Genomic DNA, 17586 nt, shown 5'->3' with positions numbered 1-17586 from the left:
ATCAAAAAACTTTTTTTACTGATTGACACCTGAATTGTCAACTATTAAATAATAGTAAAATGTGTTTTATATTGGTACTATGTCTGCAAACCTAAAAATTCAATTGAAGCCATCTATGCGTGAAATCCGCAATTACTTAGTTGCCAACCCAATATATGGTAAGTATTCTCTTTGCATAAAGCACATGCGTCAAGATTTTTGCAATCCAATTTCTGCCACAAGCTGTGCTACACCCACGTCTCTAGTTTTAATTATAAAAGAAAAATTCCCTATAACCTGGGACGTTAGCGCGTTTGGAACTTTATTCCATTTGGTTGACTACTGCCGAGTCAACGCAAGTTCGCTGCTAATAAATTTTTTTATAGTTTACTAAACTAGTTTTCAGTGGTTTTGACGCCCATTGTTTCGCACTCCATAAAGTTCTGTCACATTCCCCGCCATTCATGCACTTCAAATCACACATAAAAATTACCATTCTACTAACCTCGCAACAGCTCGACAATTGCAAATTGTTTTGCGTCGTTTGTTTAGTTTTTCTCTCTTTCCGCTTCTTGTGTTTCACGTTGATCGCCGCTCGATCAATAAATTTATTTTTACTTTAATGCTTTTGCAATTCGCTAACCGGTTCGCCTCTTCCTTTTACCACACGTTTCTATATCAACTTTTACTTTGTACTTTAGTATCACTTCTTTTTGAGAATCAAAATTGCAAACTTGTGTATTTACTTGAGGGTGTGTGCAAGTGTATGTGTACTTTCGAAAATGTATACTTTATTGTTCTATTAAAGATTGGCTGCTATCTTAAGCGCACATTGTTCACATGTAGGTATGTGCTCGTATGTAGGTATGTGTGATACACCGCAAGTGGTGCTCTAACAGCACTTGGGACACGTTCGTTGTTTTTATTAATTTATTTGTGTACTTAAGCACATACATATAAGGTTTTCATAGAACTTGATTAATAGTTCTGTTATGCACTTAAGTCCATTTGGCTTATTTTTAAGCTTTGGCACACACGTTTTTTTCACAATCAGCATACAATTTCTTGCATCTAACTATTTACAGTTTGCGCTGCTTAGCGTATTTCGCTTGTCTTATTTGCTTGGTATGTAATTTATAAAAAAAATGTATTTCTGCAACAGTTTTCTCTGTTTTCTCACTGCAGTAATAGTCGTATATTTTTATGACGCTTTGCTTTTCAATTTCACTGCAATACTTTAAGCACTTTTTCTTGCACTATAGTCTAATTCAATATTTGTGGGCTGTGTGTAATGCACAGTTCGCATAAGTATCTTTTATTCATCACTCGTTCGTGCAGTATTCGCAACTGCTTCACCTTTAATTAGCTGCTTTGGATCTACCCAGTGTCTTTGTGGGTACAGTACCTTTTTTCATGTACTATGCGCAATTAACTTTTTTTTGCGTCTCTCTATCTACAAGTGTTTGCTTCACTTTTGCTATTTTAGCTTAAGTCTCTCAGCTGATAACAGAGATATGGCAAGAAAATTTCTTTACTTTTTTATGTTTTATGATTTCGCTTTATTTCAGATTGTTCACCATAAATATTATCGCATTCTGCTTTAACTGATTCTATACCCAGTTAAATTTGTTCGATAATGTTTTCATTTAGTTCCGCGGCTGGTTAGTCACTTTGGAAAAAGTTCGCTTATAAAAAACAGTAACTAATTTGCCTTTTGTTACGCTCTTCGTTTTGATTAAATTGCTTTAAAATCAAGTATCATTCGATTCCGTTATTTTACTATTTTCGTTATTTATTTTTTATGCTTTTCGTTGTTTTTCCTTTTTCGTTTGTTTTTATATAGTTTTACTTACAGCTTTTAGCTTTTCTTTATTTGTTTGATTTAATTTATTTTGTTGATAGATCGTCGTTTTATTGCAACTGCATCAAAAACTAAAATATTTTTCAGCAGTTTTTCGTTTGTTTTGCTAAAATCGCTTTTGTTTATTTTTCGTTTGTTTTTTATTATTCGTTTAAATATTTAAATTTCTATTAGCAAAATAATTTTTTTTTTTATTTATTTCGTTTTTTCGTTATTGGTTCTCCTTTGTTTATAATTTTTTTCTTTTACTTCGTTTGAATTTGTTTTCGTTTGCGATTCGGCGTTTTACGTTTGTCTCCTGCACAAAATTCTATATCATCTATATTAATTTTCTGCTTTTCTATTTGGATCGTGCAACGGGTATCTGATCATTCGATTATGTGATTACTGATCTTCTTCCGATGTCTAACGTTCGCTCGCTCGCTCGTTTCGTTTCGTTATGAATGCAATGCTCAAAAAATATCTGTCAGCCAAACTCGACTACCGTTAAAAGCACTTCAAAAGCTTTGAGCTTCAAGCTTTGAGACTTCTAATTAATTCCACATACGCTCTGCGGTACTTTTGAGAATCGTTGTTTTTGTTTTTGTTGTTGCTATTATTATTTATTCTTATCTATATAGTATGTCACGATCGCCACCATTGCGATACGCTTTTGAGTAGGCCTTTGCTATAGTTGAGTAGTTGACGTACAGCTATACTTATATATATGCATGGAACGATACATGCCCTGTCAGAAATATCATAGTCAACTATTGAAATGGGCAACTTTTAGCTCAAGCTCTGCGTTTAAGTTTTGATTGGTTTCAAATATAGTAAAGGCGATAATATAAAACAACTGTTCAGGCGGATAGCCCCAGACGCTAGTGGCCTTACAACTGTAATGTAATTATTTACAATTATATTTCATATAAATAAATAAAAAAACATCTGTTCTGAAACAAAAACCATAAAATAATTATATTTTCTTTATGAATCAATTTGCTTATTTATGCTTCGGTGTCGGCTTAAAACTGTAGGTCACTCCATTTGTGAAACAACATCAAGACGCATGCGGAGGGACGCAAGTAGGAGGAGGAGCTCGACCAAATACCCAAAAAGGGTGTAAGATATGTATGTAAATACGTGCTATGAGTAAGCGAGTTGCATTTAATTTTCTTCTCGCCTGTAAGTATGCCACAAGTGGCACTTTTTTATTTTATTTGCCCATCGAATCAATCACTGCATTTCTCATATGCCTAATGAAATGTCAAATTGAAAGCATAGCAGCCGAGCTGCTAACTGCTTTAAATATGGATATTAAACATGCAACTAAAACTAAAGAAAAGTGCGCTGTTTGTACCGACCACCAATCAATTCTCTTCAAAATCTCTGCACAGAAAGCCAGTGGTGGGAAAAATGCATGATGGAATTAAAAATGAGATGGCGACTATCGTGGTACTGTTACTTTGCGCTCAGCGAATTTAACAATGAGTTACGTCGTTTTAGCACCAATATGACCAGATTACCATTTTCGTAACTTGATTTAGCATTTATTGTTTGATTGTTATTTAGTCTCGGAGTTTTAATTCTTTCTTCATAACATTTTTCTAGCCTGTTCTAATTAAAAGTAATGTATATAATTTTGTCAAACATCCATTTTTGAAAAATTAGTTCAATAATTCACTCAGTTTTATTTAGCTTTACTTTTTTTTAACATCTGGTAGCATTACCCGCGATTGCAGTTGTTGTTGGTGTTCTTCTGCTTTCAGCAGTCAAATCTCTCTCTCGCTACTGCAGTGTTGCCTAGCTTTGGGTATAAAAACGCACTAAATTGCCCATTTAATAAAAATAAAACACCAAATTTTTATTGAATTACTTAAAGAATTTTGTATGCGTGACAAATTGTCTTTAAAATGTGCGTTTTTTTAAGTAAATGTGCTATGGTTATGTACAATTTAATTTATTAATTTTTTTGTTAAGAGAAACTCTTTTGTTAAGGGAATGATTTTTTTGCTATATTTGAGGTTATGTAACTAGATAAGGTACTCTTTTTGAAAAAATGCCATTATGGTTTCTTTAGTATTTTCTGGTATTTTCTTGCTTATTTTTACTATGAATACACCTCTTAATGCCTTATGTCCCACTAAGGATTGAGGACCGGAAGAAACGTTTACACCTCGATCGTTTAAATTCTCATTCGGTAAATTCAAACACTTCTTAAAATGTGTAAAACAGTTTTCACTCTTAAGAAGAGTTGAGAGAGGGGCATTTAATATTCATGCATAACCTTAAAATGAGCAAAAAATTAAATTTGCACTTTCATAATATCAAATTTTATAAGACTCAACAAAGTTTCAGTACAGCTGAAGTCTTCTCTGACCTTTTTTAACCTTCTTTTGTTTGATAAGACAGTTTTTTTCACTTACAGTTTCGGTAGCTTTAAATTAAAAACCAGTAACAAAAACCAAATTTAAAAATTTTCGCATTTTGAGTATAAAAAACACTAAATTTATTGCGAAGAGCAAATGGTTGGCAACACTGCACAACTCAGCTAATGTAACGTCTCGTACACCCGCAATCTTGTTTCTATCATTCTTGGGAGACAAGTATACCTAATTTTCGTTTTACACGATTTTCAATAATTTAGGAATTTTTCTTGAATCTCATATAGTAAAGAGAGTGAGATTTTTCGACGCATGTATCAAATTAGTCTCAGGAAAAGTCGCTGAGCCTTGGTAGATTTTGTTCTCCCCGTTTCATAATTTATTTTATTATAATATATATTATAATTAATTTAATATATTTAATATGTGCAAGCACAAAATAAAGTCTTAAATGAACTGTAAATATATTTTTTTTTTAATACTGTGTTCACCTAGTTCTCTTTTTGCACGAATGTTTTTTTTATATGCATTTTTTTGGAAAGTAAAAAAACGAGAATTAGATGTTGAGAAATAGTGCATCTATAATGAGCTCAAGGTTAGTTGAATTTCCTACAGGGATAGTTACATTTGGAAGCAATATGAGCACGTATGTATTTGCGAATGAGAGCGTTGGAGCAGATCACCGGCACCTGCGAATTTTATATTTCTGCTGTCAACTCAAAAGTTTTATAAACGCTCGCATGAGCTCAACGAATTCTCGGAATTCTCGCTTCATACTAATTAGCAACTCAAATATTGTCAAAAGTTTATTTTTCCTTTTATTTGTGTATGTATGTACAGACTTATGTTTAGTTTTTTCCCCTTTGGCTTCTTTAAAAATTCTAAGTTAATCAAATTAAATGAGTGAAATAGTGAAGAGAAAAAATCAATTCAATGACATTTTCGTTTGTACCAAATCATTTGATCTTTTATCTGCCTCTGTAAAAATTCGTTTATGCTGATGTTTGGCTGGTTGAAAGCTCACGTAATTCTTAATAATAATACACCTCAGCGGTGTGTTTTTTGATTGATTTTGCTTTTTTATAAAAACTTAATCCGATATTTTTTTATTAATAATTTCCTATGGGTTTTCAACTTAGCATTTACAGCGGTGAGCACATAATGAACTACAATAAAGTAAAAAAATTATTAAATTTTTTTAAAATTTAGCTAAATAAAACTTTTTTACAGTTTACCAAGTAAATAGAAATAAATCGAGCACCCGAAATGATTTGATGTGATTTTGTTTTCTTAAGAAAAAATTCTGCAATGATCTTTCGAAATGGGTCTTGAGCACCAAATTACATCCTTCAATTGGCTAATGTCGCTTATAATTATGTGGCCACCACTATAGTTGATTGGTCACTTTTTTGTAGAAATATTATTGACAGGCCTATGATTCGATGCGTGATAAACATTGTTTTTATTCAACATATCATATGCATGCATGAGTGTATGTATACACGTAAATGTGTCTATAAAACTGTATTTTTAATTCTTTGATTTCACATACAATACCGAATAATTTGCGGTGAGCTGTCAGCTCCCGGTATTGCATTTAATTTAAAACGCACTAATTCTGATTTCTTAGCAAAAACTAATTTTTCTCTATGACATATTTACGACCAATATATGGACTTCAATGACACCCTAAGTGACGCTGCTAAATACTCATATCAACGTATCTGCCATAACCAACACTTGTTTCTCTCTCTTGTTTGTGCGCGTGCGTAAAAAAATAAAAAGGTCGTGGTATGCGCAAAAAATTTATTTCTATGCCAGAGACGGGATTCGAACCCGCGCCTACTTATAGTAGACTGACTTAACCACCTCTATTGAGGGTTATCCATCAGCGCCTTCGTCCTCTCAGCCACTCTGGCTATGCGATGTTGGATTGTATTTTTGCTATTTTCCATATCCGTTAACTTGATCTGGGCATCTGAATAATGATGATGGAACAAAAGATGATCTAATGTGTAATGAAATTTCGACACATTTCGACACACATATTAATTTTTTATAAAAAAGAATTCAGTTATCCTTCCGTATTTCGAAGAACAGTTTAATTTTAAATCAGTAAAATAAATTGACTCTAAGCTGTGAGAGTGGATCTTATTTTCTCGTGCAAATAAATCTGTTCAATTAGAAATCACGCCTGAAAGTAGGCCGTTGTAGTAGTTTTTGTTACTGTAGTTCGATCCTAATGAGCAGGAAAGATGCTATTACCAATTTAAGGTGACCGGTTTAAAGCAATTCTACTTCTGTAAACTTTTAACGGATATACCCGGATTAATAGTTTTCAGGCACAAAAAGGATAAAATACGTAATTACGTAACTTTCAAACTCAAATTGGAAGCAGAGAAGTGTACAGTAGAAATCACCAAAAATGTCTGTGATTATATCCACCTTTTGATATTTATGTTCGGTCAAATTCTTATTTCGAACTCCATATTCTTTGTGGCCCATTATGACTTTGCTCCCGAAAGACAGCCAAAAAATATGCAGACATTTATTTCAGCAGCTGGAAAGCAGATTTGGCCCAGAGTAATATTTTCCCAAAACTGAATTTTTTGCACACCGCAGGGTAGACCATTTTAAGATTATCCTAACACAAAGCTAAGCATCTAGCAGCGCTTAAGGCTAAATGTTTGAAAAAAAAACTCACAAATGTGGAGGATGGCAGTGATATGAAGGCGATCAAATAAATCTTTATAGTTTTGGCTTAACCCCAAAGCCTTGTCCGACTTTAAACATTTTAGAATATCTAACTACTGTTCTAAACTGTTCACTAATCCACTTTCTGGAGACTAAGCATACGTCAAAGGTAATTGTGATATTCTTCGCTTTTCTCGAAGGGTTTATACTAAGTTGTACTGCTGAGTTATACGCAATCATTAAGGTCGTGAACTATTTTGGACGGCGTGTGGCTATACTGCCAAAGCGGGCGCTGATCAAACCTTATTCAGCTAGAAATCAATTACACTTGTAGCAACACTTTTCTGTTGGCTATCGACGTTAGTCCTTGTAAATCAAGGCGCATTTATTAAAGGCGGTGGCACTAGACCAACAACAATGTTTGGTACGTTTGATTGGCACGGCAAAGTATTGGAAAAATAGAAAACAAAAAATGAATTCGCCTTGCTTTATTCTGTGTTGACAGACACATGGATACAGCGAAAGAAAAAAAAACAAATCAGCTGATTTACCAACACCGCCTTTAATATATTCGAATTGTTGTAAATCAACGAATTTTTCGCTCAGTTATAACTGAGAAGCATCGCGAGGCTCTACATACATAGACTAAGTTTGACCTATAAATAAGGTGACCTATAATCGTTGTTTTCCAATAGCAGTCGCCCATCGGCAGTCAATGGCAAACCTTCGAGTGTACATCTGCCATGAAAAAGCGCTTCATAAAAAATGCATCTGACGTTCGAACACGGCTTCAAAACTCCATTTGTGGAGCAACATCAAAACGTACGCCATAAATATTCATTTGCTAGTATTCTGCATCCCCTTAGCGCTTTTTGGTAATTGGTAAATTTTCATGGTTCAAATACCAGAATATAATCGCATACAATTTTACCCATATCAGTTTGCTTGCTGTATCCGCGCTAAGGGATTGGAATTTACGAACAACAAAAAACCATGTAAATGCCTTGAAAACTTCAGAAATTTACAAAAAGTACGGACTTTCCGTTTATAAGTTTGTCATGTCGGTATGTAGATTAGAGGATTTATGGTCAATGTCACGAAATATAACAATGGCAGACGGTATTAAGCTTTGACTTGATTTACCAGAAAATCTCCACCAACTGACAAATATTCGTATCATAATTCGCAAAGTATTTCAGCATGACAATGCAATGAAATGATAACACAACAACAATTAAACATTTTGATAAAAATTTGCAGGCTAACACACAAAAATAAGTAAAAAAAACTCTCTAAAAGTAAACATCCAAACGTGGCAAATCATAAAATAAATAGCTTCAAAGTGAAGTGAGTTTATATTGTTACACACTCACATTCACACATTCCACTACAAATTCTGAGGAAACTCACTTAGCCAACTCACAAATACGAGTACATTGAGTATCAAGCGACGAGCCTTAATGGCTAGTGGCGTCGCTGGTGGGTTGTGGGAATAGGTGAATCAGGTGAGGAAGTGTGTTTTCGAAAATGAGTGAAACAAGCGCGAGAAATTGATAGCTTGACAAGTTCGGTAAAAAATTGTTAATATACAAGTCCGATTAAGTTCGAATACCTCTTTTAATTTGGTAACAGTAGAGACCATTGGGACTAAAATTAAAAAAAAAAACTGGTAGACAACATTAGTCTTCTATTCTATTTTCTCCACAAGCTTTTCAATTGAAAGACGGCACGAACCAAGTGCAATTAAATCTCTATGATAAAACGGTGTTCAAAAGTGGCCGGCGAATACAGGAATGTTTTGAAGGAACATTACGTCCATAACTCCATTAACTCTCCAATTTCCAAGCCAAACTGAGTTAAAACAAGTTCAATTCCCTGCAGTTTTCATTAGGTACATTTTCTTAAAACACAATAATAAAAAAAAAATATTGCAATACGTATTCACTTCTTTTCAATAATTACACTGGCAGTACTTTTTAAAGAAATTTGATTTTGATTTTTTGATTGAAATTTAACAGGTATATTTATAATGCAGAAGAAGGCATACAAGTAAATGGTGTGATTATTAACAACATCAGGTATGCTGATGATACGACACTTGTCACGGACAGTATCAAAGATCTACAAAGCCTTTTAGATGAGGTTGATGAAAACAGTAATATTATAAATACGGCCTCAAGATCAATGTCACTAAGCCTAAGCTCTTTGGAGAGCTCTGGTATATCAACTGCACAACACGCATACCTTAAAGGCAAATCTACGGAGACAGCGCTTCACGAGGTAATCCGAACTATACAGGGCTCTCTAGAGAGCAAACATTATACCATGGCGGCATTCCTGGATATCGAAGGCGCCTTTAACAATGTTAGCACAGATGCCATCCAACGGGCGTTGATAGACCTGGAGGTGGACAGTTGCGTTAGTAACTGGGTCATCTCCATGCTAGAAACCAGGATCATCAAAGCTAATATGGGTAATATCAACATAACCAAGAAGGTCCACGGGGGCACTCCACAAGGGGGAGTATTATCTCCACTTCTTTGGCTATGTGTGATCAGCAAAATCTTAACAAAACTTGACGGAGGTGGGGTAAAAGTGGTGTCGTACGCTGATGATGTGGTGTTAATGGTGACAGGACTGTGTCCAAATACGATCAGTGGGATCATCCAAAGGGCGTTAGGTGAGCTTAACTCTTGGGCCACAGGATGTGGGCTAAGTTTAAACCCACGTAAAACAGAACTTATGCTCTTTACCACCAGATACAAGGTACCAACTTTCACCCTACCAAATATCAACGGACAAACTCTGTCACTATCAACCAGCGCAAAGTACTTAGGAGTAATTCTGGACTCCAAACTTAGCTGGAAGTTAAACATCGAAGAACGGGTAAGGAAAGCAGAAATTGCTTTATATGCCTGCAAACGTATGCTTGGAAGAAGATGGGGTCTTCAACCTAAGCATACATTATGGTTGTATAAGGCGGTTATACGACCCATTCTATCGTATGGTTCGTTAGTTTGGTGGAAAGCTCTAGGGAGAGAGTACAATACCAAATTACTCGGCAGAATACAAAGATCAGCCTGTGCAATAACGGTCGGTGCAATCAGATCATGTCCTAGAGAGGCTCTCAATGCTCTGACACACGTTATTCCAATAGACCTACATATAAAGAAGACGGCAACCATGAGTGCATTTAGGTTAAATGAAGCGGGTCGCTGGAAAGAAAAAACTTATGGTCACGCTAGTCTATTATTGCGACAAACTCAGTTAACCTCGGTGAGGACTGACTACATCGTCCCGATGGTAACGTTCAATAGGAATTTTGCCACACTCTTTCCATCTAAAAAAGAGTGGAAAAAGGGATTCTCTCTAAACAACTTCGATACCACAGTCTATACAGATGGCAGTAAAATGGATTGTGGTGTTGGAGCTGGTATATATTCTAATAGACTTGGAATTGAAAAATCTGTGCGTCTCCCTAATACCAGCAGCGTCTTCCAAGCGGAAGTACTAGCAATTGGGGAAGCCTGTAGGTTACTAATCGCAGATTTCTCTTTCAAGGGCAATATCGCTATTCTTTCGGATAGCCAAGCTGCAATCCAGGCGCTGGACGCGACTATAACAACCTCTAAAGTGGTGGAGCAAAGCAGGAGTAGCCTCACCAACTTGAGTGAAAACCACAGAGTAACCTTAATTTGGGTCCCGGGACACCGGAACATAGAAGGTAACGAAAAAGCTGATGAACTGGCAAGAGGGGGATCTGCCATGAATAGCGCTCTTGCAGTACCAGTATTCACTCCACTAGGTGCGGGCAAGAACGCAATTTCCCTAAAATACCTTCGAATTGCAGATTGTAGATGGAAAGACCAGACGAAATGCAAAATCAGCAGAACGTTATGGCCCACCTACAACCTCAAGCAATCGTCGACATTAATAAACATGAAACGACGGGACACCTGTAGACTTACGGCAGTCATAACTGGCTTCTGAGCTATCGGAGAACAAGCCGCCAAAATGGGCATCCCTCATAACACATACTGTCATAGTTGTAAACAACCGGGGGAAAAAGAAACAATCTTCCATTTCCTCTGTGAATGCCCTGCCCTATGGAAGGACAGAATGTTAATCCTGGGCAAACCGCTGTTCGAGAGTCTCGAGCAGCTGTCTGGCTTAGAAGTCAACAACCTAATAAGGTTCCTAAACCGCACAGACTGGATATAGTCCTGCTGTAAATAACTGTTAAACAATTTGGTAACGAGGATGTGGCAACAAAATGGTGCGGAAGCGCTAGTTGGATTCTGGATGAATCACCACTCTAACCAACCAACCAACCAAGCCTAAATTCAAGGCTGTATGCACAAAAAATATTTATAATAAATTAATCTTATCCATTTAAAGTGAACCCATAGAAAGAGTATGCAAATTCAGATACCTTGGATGTTGGATTAATGAGAACTGGGACTACACCGAAGAAATTAAGACAGGAATAGAAATGGTCAGTACTTTTGTATGCCATGAAGATATGGGCCCGAGTATACCGGAGTAGGCAGCTTTTAACTGCGGTGTAGCGAAGGAGTGCAACTTACTCACGGCATATTCTACAAAATCACTGGCAGAAAATGTTGCAACTCGTCGTGGAAGATAAAATAGAAGGAAGACGAAGTATTAGAAGAAAACAAATATCATGATGGTTGCGCAATATTAGACACTAGACAGGCATAGGAAGCATCAGAAAGTTGTGTAATGTGGCAAGACACAGAGTAGCTTTTAACGAAATCACAAAGAATATTTTTTAGAAACTTTAAATTGTAAATTTTGTGAAATTTAATTGTAATGAAACTTGAATTGTACGATCGCTGAACGAACATGAAAATAAAGAACAAGATAAAATAAAGGAATATAGAGGGATAAGGCAGCGTCATTTTTACTCTAGAATAACTTTGTATTAAAAAAAGATTTTCTTTTAACTCCGGTCATTAGTAGACAACACTGGAAACTTAAGGGTTAAGGCTCAATCACTCAATAACTCAGTTGATCTGTTAAAATGATTTCATGTTCACAGTCTGACTCAGTTCACAATTCAGTCTTATTAAAGGGTATGAGCATTGATTATGTAGCTCCAAGTTCGATCTCGCACACAAATATTTCTTTGAGAGTGATCGTGACTGGATTGAGATCGGACAAAAACTTGACTGCTAAATGTAGTAGGAATGCGCAAACTGTTTCTAATTTGCTAATATTTTATCTGACCGAAAATGAACCAAGGGCAAGCCGAGATTGGCACTATGCAGTGGATGGCCTTAATTTTGTAATCGGTATAATAACAGGACACTGCTATTCGTTTGCTAACACTCTGCATTCCTTTGGCACATTGGCAACAGGTAACTTTTCGTGGTTCCAATACTAAAACATAAACGGCATAAAATTTTACTCATATTTGTATGCCTCATATACGAGTACTCTGGCGAGTATAACCTACATACATACTTAGTCCCGCCATAAGTTCTGTTGCAAGTTAAGTCCGTTGTAGATATGAAATTATAATACTTTTGTTCAATAAAGTTAGTTTTATTCAATCATATAAATATTTAAAAAAAAATTTAATTTTTATTCGAAATGGTCACCATTTGCTTTTCCACAAGCCTGCAAACGATTAGGCCATTCAGCTTTTGCAGCCTGCACGATTTCCATGGATATTGGCGTCGCTGCTCGAACCAAAGATTGGGTGAGGCTCTCCAAATTTCTGTGAAGTCTTCAATCGGCTATATTTTCCAATTCTAACCACAAACTGTAGTACAACGGATTCAGATCTGGACTTCCAGGTGGCCAATCTTCCGTGGCTATGAACCAAGGAATATTATTTTTTAGCCACTGCTAGGTGGTTGCCTTACGGGCTGGAGTGGAATCTTGCTGGAAGATCTAACGCTCTCCATTGAAAAGAGTATTGTTTAACTGCTTCATCACGGCTTCTAAGACATTCTCCTGGAACAATTTTGCCCCGGTCTCAACCCCTTTCCGCAGAAATAAACAGATGTAACGTCTTTACAACACACGCCCCACCAAACCATTACGGGTACTGAACCTTTGGACCAACACTTTTCCGTCTCTAGAAGTTTAAGCAGAGATTTTGCCGTTTTGCTTAATAAAAATTTCTTCAATAGTAAACATTTTTTCATCTGCGAAAAGAATATTTTCATGGCCGTTGACCGCGTGCCACTGAAGAAGGCACTTGCATCTGTCAAGCCCGATTTTCTTTAAGCGCGCTTTCAAAAGATGACCAGTTGAGCGGCAGAGGGCTTTCATGTGGAGATCATCTCTAATTAGGCTTGATATGGATCTGGTCGATACATTCGTTTCTCTGGACATGATTTTCTGCTTTCTAAGGGGATTTTTCCGAATTCTTTCTCGCACGGCTTTTATGGCTGCACTGGGTTGAACCACTTCTTTTTCTTCTGAACGATTGAACGTGGCAATTCGTTAGTCTCACTTGACCTTTTACCACACTTTTGTAATGCAATCACTGCAATGCGATTTTCCTTAGCTCTCCACTCCATTGTTAACAAGCGAAATTTGCACCGAAACTGAATATAATTTATGAGTAGGCAATGCATACGAACAAAAGCAAAAATAATAGAGCAAATATCTGTGAATTCGTTCTCGCCGTATGCATTGTAAAGTTTGTCACAGAATTTATGTCAAGACCAAGTAGTACGAGGATAGGTTTCTCACCCAACGACTTCTCTTGCAGCATCAGATTCGAGAAGGAAGTGGGGAGAGCAGTACACCACCTTTGCCACTGTTCCACATCGCTTAGAAGCGTCTGCGATACTTCTATAAGTACTTTATCGAATGCTGAGTGAATCTATCTATACTCAGCAAGTATTTACAACTTTCAACGCTTCATAACACGAACTCAATGGTTACATTTTAAGCGAAAATTTACGAGCTTCGAGCTCTGGCTTCAATAGTAACGCAAAGGGCTCTACAGCGTTAGTAAGCCTCATACACTCTATGAATGTAAGATGACAGCCACCCTAACCTAATCGAAAGTTTTTTAAGAAATAAAAAAAACGGTTTCAACTTTGTTCAAATTTCTTACTGATCTTTTTAGACTACTCCATACATACATACATGCATGTGAAAACAAGGGAAAACCACATCTGAGATGAGTGCGACAGATGAAAAGTAGAAACATGACGCCATTGTCACGTTTTCTGATAAGGAACACACAAAAAAAAGAGGGAATAAAATGTCACAAATGAATAATTACAAAGAAAAGTATGAGCAACCACCTGGAGGTGAATATAATTTTATAACCAAAAAAGGTAAAATATATACAAATAATAAATACTGAAGTTCATGAACCAAATGTCTGTATTTGAGCAGAATTATGGAGAGCAGACGGCTTCATTCTTAACACTTGTGAAAACGTTTCGTGTGTATATTTGAATATTTTGAATAGTAATAAATGTTTGTATGTCAATATACTGGAACGAACGCCCACTCAAAACAGAACAAACGCTTTGAGTTAGACGAAAATATAAGCAGAAGAAGAAAATAAAAATAGCAGAAAAAACAGCGAATATATTACAGTACGTACTCGATAACCACAACCCTCACTGTAAATCATGCAATTCGTTGCTTAATGAAACTCTCTAAAACAAAGCAGTTTAACTTTATAAGTACAACTACAAAAAATAAATTTTGCTTCAGTCTTTTTTTTTCTTTATTTTTTTTTGTCCGGACAACTAGCAAATACTGCACTCAGACTTAGAATTAAGTCCATTGTGCTACACTCGAATTCTCTTTTAATTTTCTTTAAATCTACCCGACCTTCGAAGAAATCTGAGTAGATCTTGTGTTGCCAAGGAGCCAAGGAGGTCGCTTCTTAACACATCAGTGCCAAAGACCTCAAGCCTGATTCGAGTGAAGACCTGGCAGACGCACAGGAAGTGGTCCGCCGTCTCATTCTCCTCTTCACAAGCTGGACAGATTACACTGTCTGAGATGCCTACCTTTTCCATGTGCTTGGCCCACAGAAAGTGGCCTCAGTCACTTCAACTATCATTGATTACGCATGCCACACACAAAAACATTTAAATTGTTTGTCTTTCTGTAAGTTCCCTATTGTAATATAGTTGTAGCCTAGACAGGCGACAGCGTTAATCGAGATTACTGGCATAGTTGATTCTGATTAAAATTGTAGTGTGACAAACGGTTGCTTATTTGATAGTTTTGTAAGTAAAAGATGGATCGCAGGCGACAAATACGGGTATTAGCTACCCTGATACTAAGAAATATTCTGTTTATTTTTTTAATCTTAAATTGTAATTTTCCAAACTGCTCCGAAATATTAAAAGAATTAATGAAATTCCGAACGTGTGCAAACTAGCTTTACATCCAGTCTTTCATGTTCTTCTCTTTAAAAATCCCATTATTTTTCATTCACAATAAATATTAACAGTAAATTTTCGGGAATGTTGCTATCAAAAATTCCCCTAATCTACTTAAATTACGAAAATTAAGTCTAGTTGTCAATCCGCATTAGTTGCACTTAATTTCTGAGATAATTCCAAATTAACGCTACCGTCTCTCTAGGTCATTACTTACTTACTGCTGTCCTGATTTCCTCGTGAAGCATAGGGCCATCCCCTCGCGAGAGGGTTGTAACCCTTAGAGGACGCGTTGTAGGTAGCGGATAGCGAATGCTTCCCAGATATGGACGGTAAGAGAGAAATGAATTATCTCTCATGGACCAAACAAGCACGAAGAAGGAAAACTTCGTTAAAAAACATTCTAAGCCTCAGTGTCTGCTTCCCATGTTAGGTGCGGTTGGAGGGGGAGTCGGCTTCGAAACAAGCGGCTCGCTACATAAATGTGCTCAACGGTCTTTCAAATCATCAAATATGGGCTGTTTACCAATGGAAATGTGTTTCCATGAGGTAATCGGTTAACACGCGCAAATATTCCTTGCACAAAATGCATCCGGCGCAACGGATATGGAGGTGCCGAATTCATGCAGAAATGTCAACATGATGAACGAAACTAACGCAATATATCGTAATACAGTTATTTTCTGAAAAATTTGTTATACTATTGTATATATGTACATATTTACTCACAAATACAAATGTAATAGGGATTTCACAGGATTTGTAATTGCTTAAGAAGCATTTGAAATTTCTTACGAAGCATTTAGAATTGAAGAAAGAACTTTTTACAGTTTACCAAATAAATAGAAACAAATAGAGAACCAGGAATAATTTTATTTTGTACTTTTAAGGAAAAATTCTGAAATGAGCTTTCGAAATGGGCCTCGAACACCAAATTACATCCTTCAATTGGCGTATGATCCGGTGCGCGATAAACATTCTTTTTATTTAACCTACCATATGCGGTTATGTGTGTATGTGTGTACCTAAGTGTGTCTATAAAACTGTAGCTTTAATTCATTGATTTCAAATTCACCGAATAATTTGCGGTGAGCTGTCAAATCCTGGTATTGAATTTAATTTAAAACGCACCAATTCTGATTTCTTAGCAAAAACAAACTTTTCTATAATATATGACATATTTCAGACCAATATATGGAATTCTATGACACCCTAAATGACGCTGCTAAATACTGATATCAACGTATCTGCCATATCCAACACTTCTTTCTCTTAGTTATTCGGTTTAGTCGTTTGTGCGCGTGCGTAAAAAAATAAAAAAAAAAAGATCTTTGATGCGGAAAAAATTTATTTCTATGCCAGAGGCGGGATTCGAACCCGCTCTACATTGTAGACTGACTTCGTTCACGCCACTATTGAGGGTGTCCCGTCAACGCCTCAACCTTTCGGCCACTCTGGCTATGTGTTGTTGGATGTTATTTTGCGTATTTTCCATATCCGCTAACTTGATCTGGTATATAGGGTAATGAAGGTCAAACCAAAACTTGTCTAATGTTTCATAAAATGTCGACACATTGCATATGAATTTTCTACAAAAAAGAACTCAGTTAACCTTCCGTACTTCGAAGGACTTTTTCGTTTCAAATAAATAAAATAAATCGCTGTTATTAAAATTATCAGAATAGAAAAATATGCGCGCATACAAATCTACTTTTCGCAAAAATTCCACTATAACAGCAGGATAATGGTGTGCAAGTCTCCTTGGTGGACTCCAAACTGTAAAAGTGGGTGTGTCTTATTTTGGTCTAGTGCAATAAAATCTGTGCAATTGGAGATCACGCCTGAAAGTAGGCCGTTGTAGTAGTTTTAGTTCGCTCCTGATGGACACGAAATATGCTATTAAGCTTTTAAGGTGACCAGCTTAAAGCCATTCTAGTTTTATAAACTTAACTTTCAAACTCAAATTGGAAGCAGAGAAGTGTACAGAAGAGATTGTCAAAACATTTGATATTTACGCTCAGTTAAACTCTTATTTCGAACTCCGTATTAAATGTGGGGCATCATGGATTCCTTCGGTAATTTCTGATGAAGCATATAAAATTGAATAAAAAATCACCTTTTATAAACATTTAACGTTGAAATACATGCTTACGAAAAAATGATTTGCACAAATTTTGATATCCATACATATGCATATATTAAATACGGGAGAAAAAACTTTATTTACAAATATCTACGGATACATTTTTCTTTTTAATACATTTTTAGAATAATGAACTCGACCTCGGTAGGAGCA

General features: G+C 36.1%; 1 protein-coding gene across 6 annotated transcripts in view; it reads right to left on the bottom strand.

The window, feature by feature from the left end:
* Window positions 1–17586, bottom strand: part of LOC129243114 (NAD(+) hydrolase sarm1-like) — an 86024-nt gene that overhangs the window by 52672 nt on the left and 15766 nt on the right. The window contains exon 1 of one of the 6 annotated variants that reach the window (XM_054880254.1): window positions 485–2268. The exons of the other annotated variants lie outside the window; for them this stretch is intronic. The gene's annotated coding sequence lies outside the window, so the exon portion shown is untranslated. Of the gene's footprint in view, window positions 1–484; window positions 2269–17586 lie in introns of those variants that run through there. 6 annotated transcript variants of the gene reach the window in all.

The sequence above is a fragment of the Anastrepha obliqua genome, chromosome 3, assembly GCF_027943255.1.
Source record: "Anastrepha obliqua isolate idAnaObli1 chromosome 3, idAnaObli1_1.0, whole genome shotgun sequence".
Taxonomy (NCBI): domain Eukaryota; kingdom Metazoa; phylum Arthropoda; class Insecta; order Diptera; family Tephritidae; genus Anastrepha; species Anastrepha obliqua.
The sequence above is the reverse complement of the archived record's forward strand: the minus strand, read 5'-3'. Positions and strand labels throughout refer to the sequence as shown.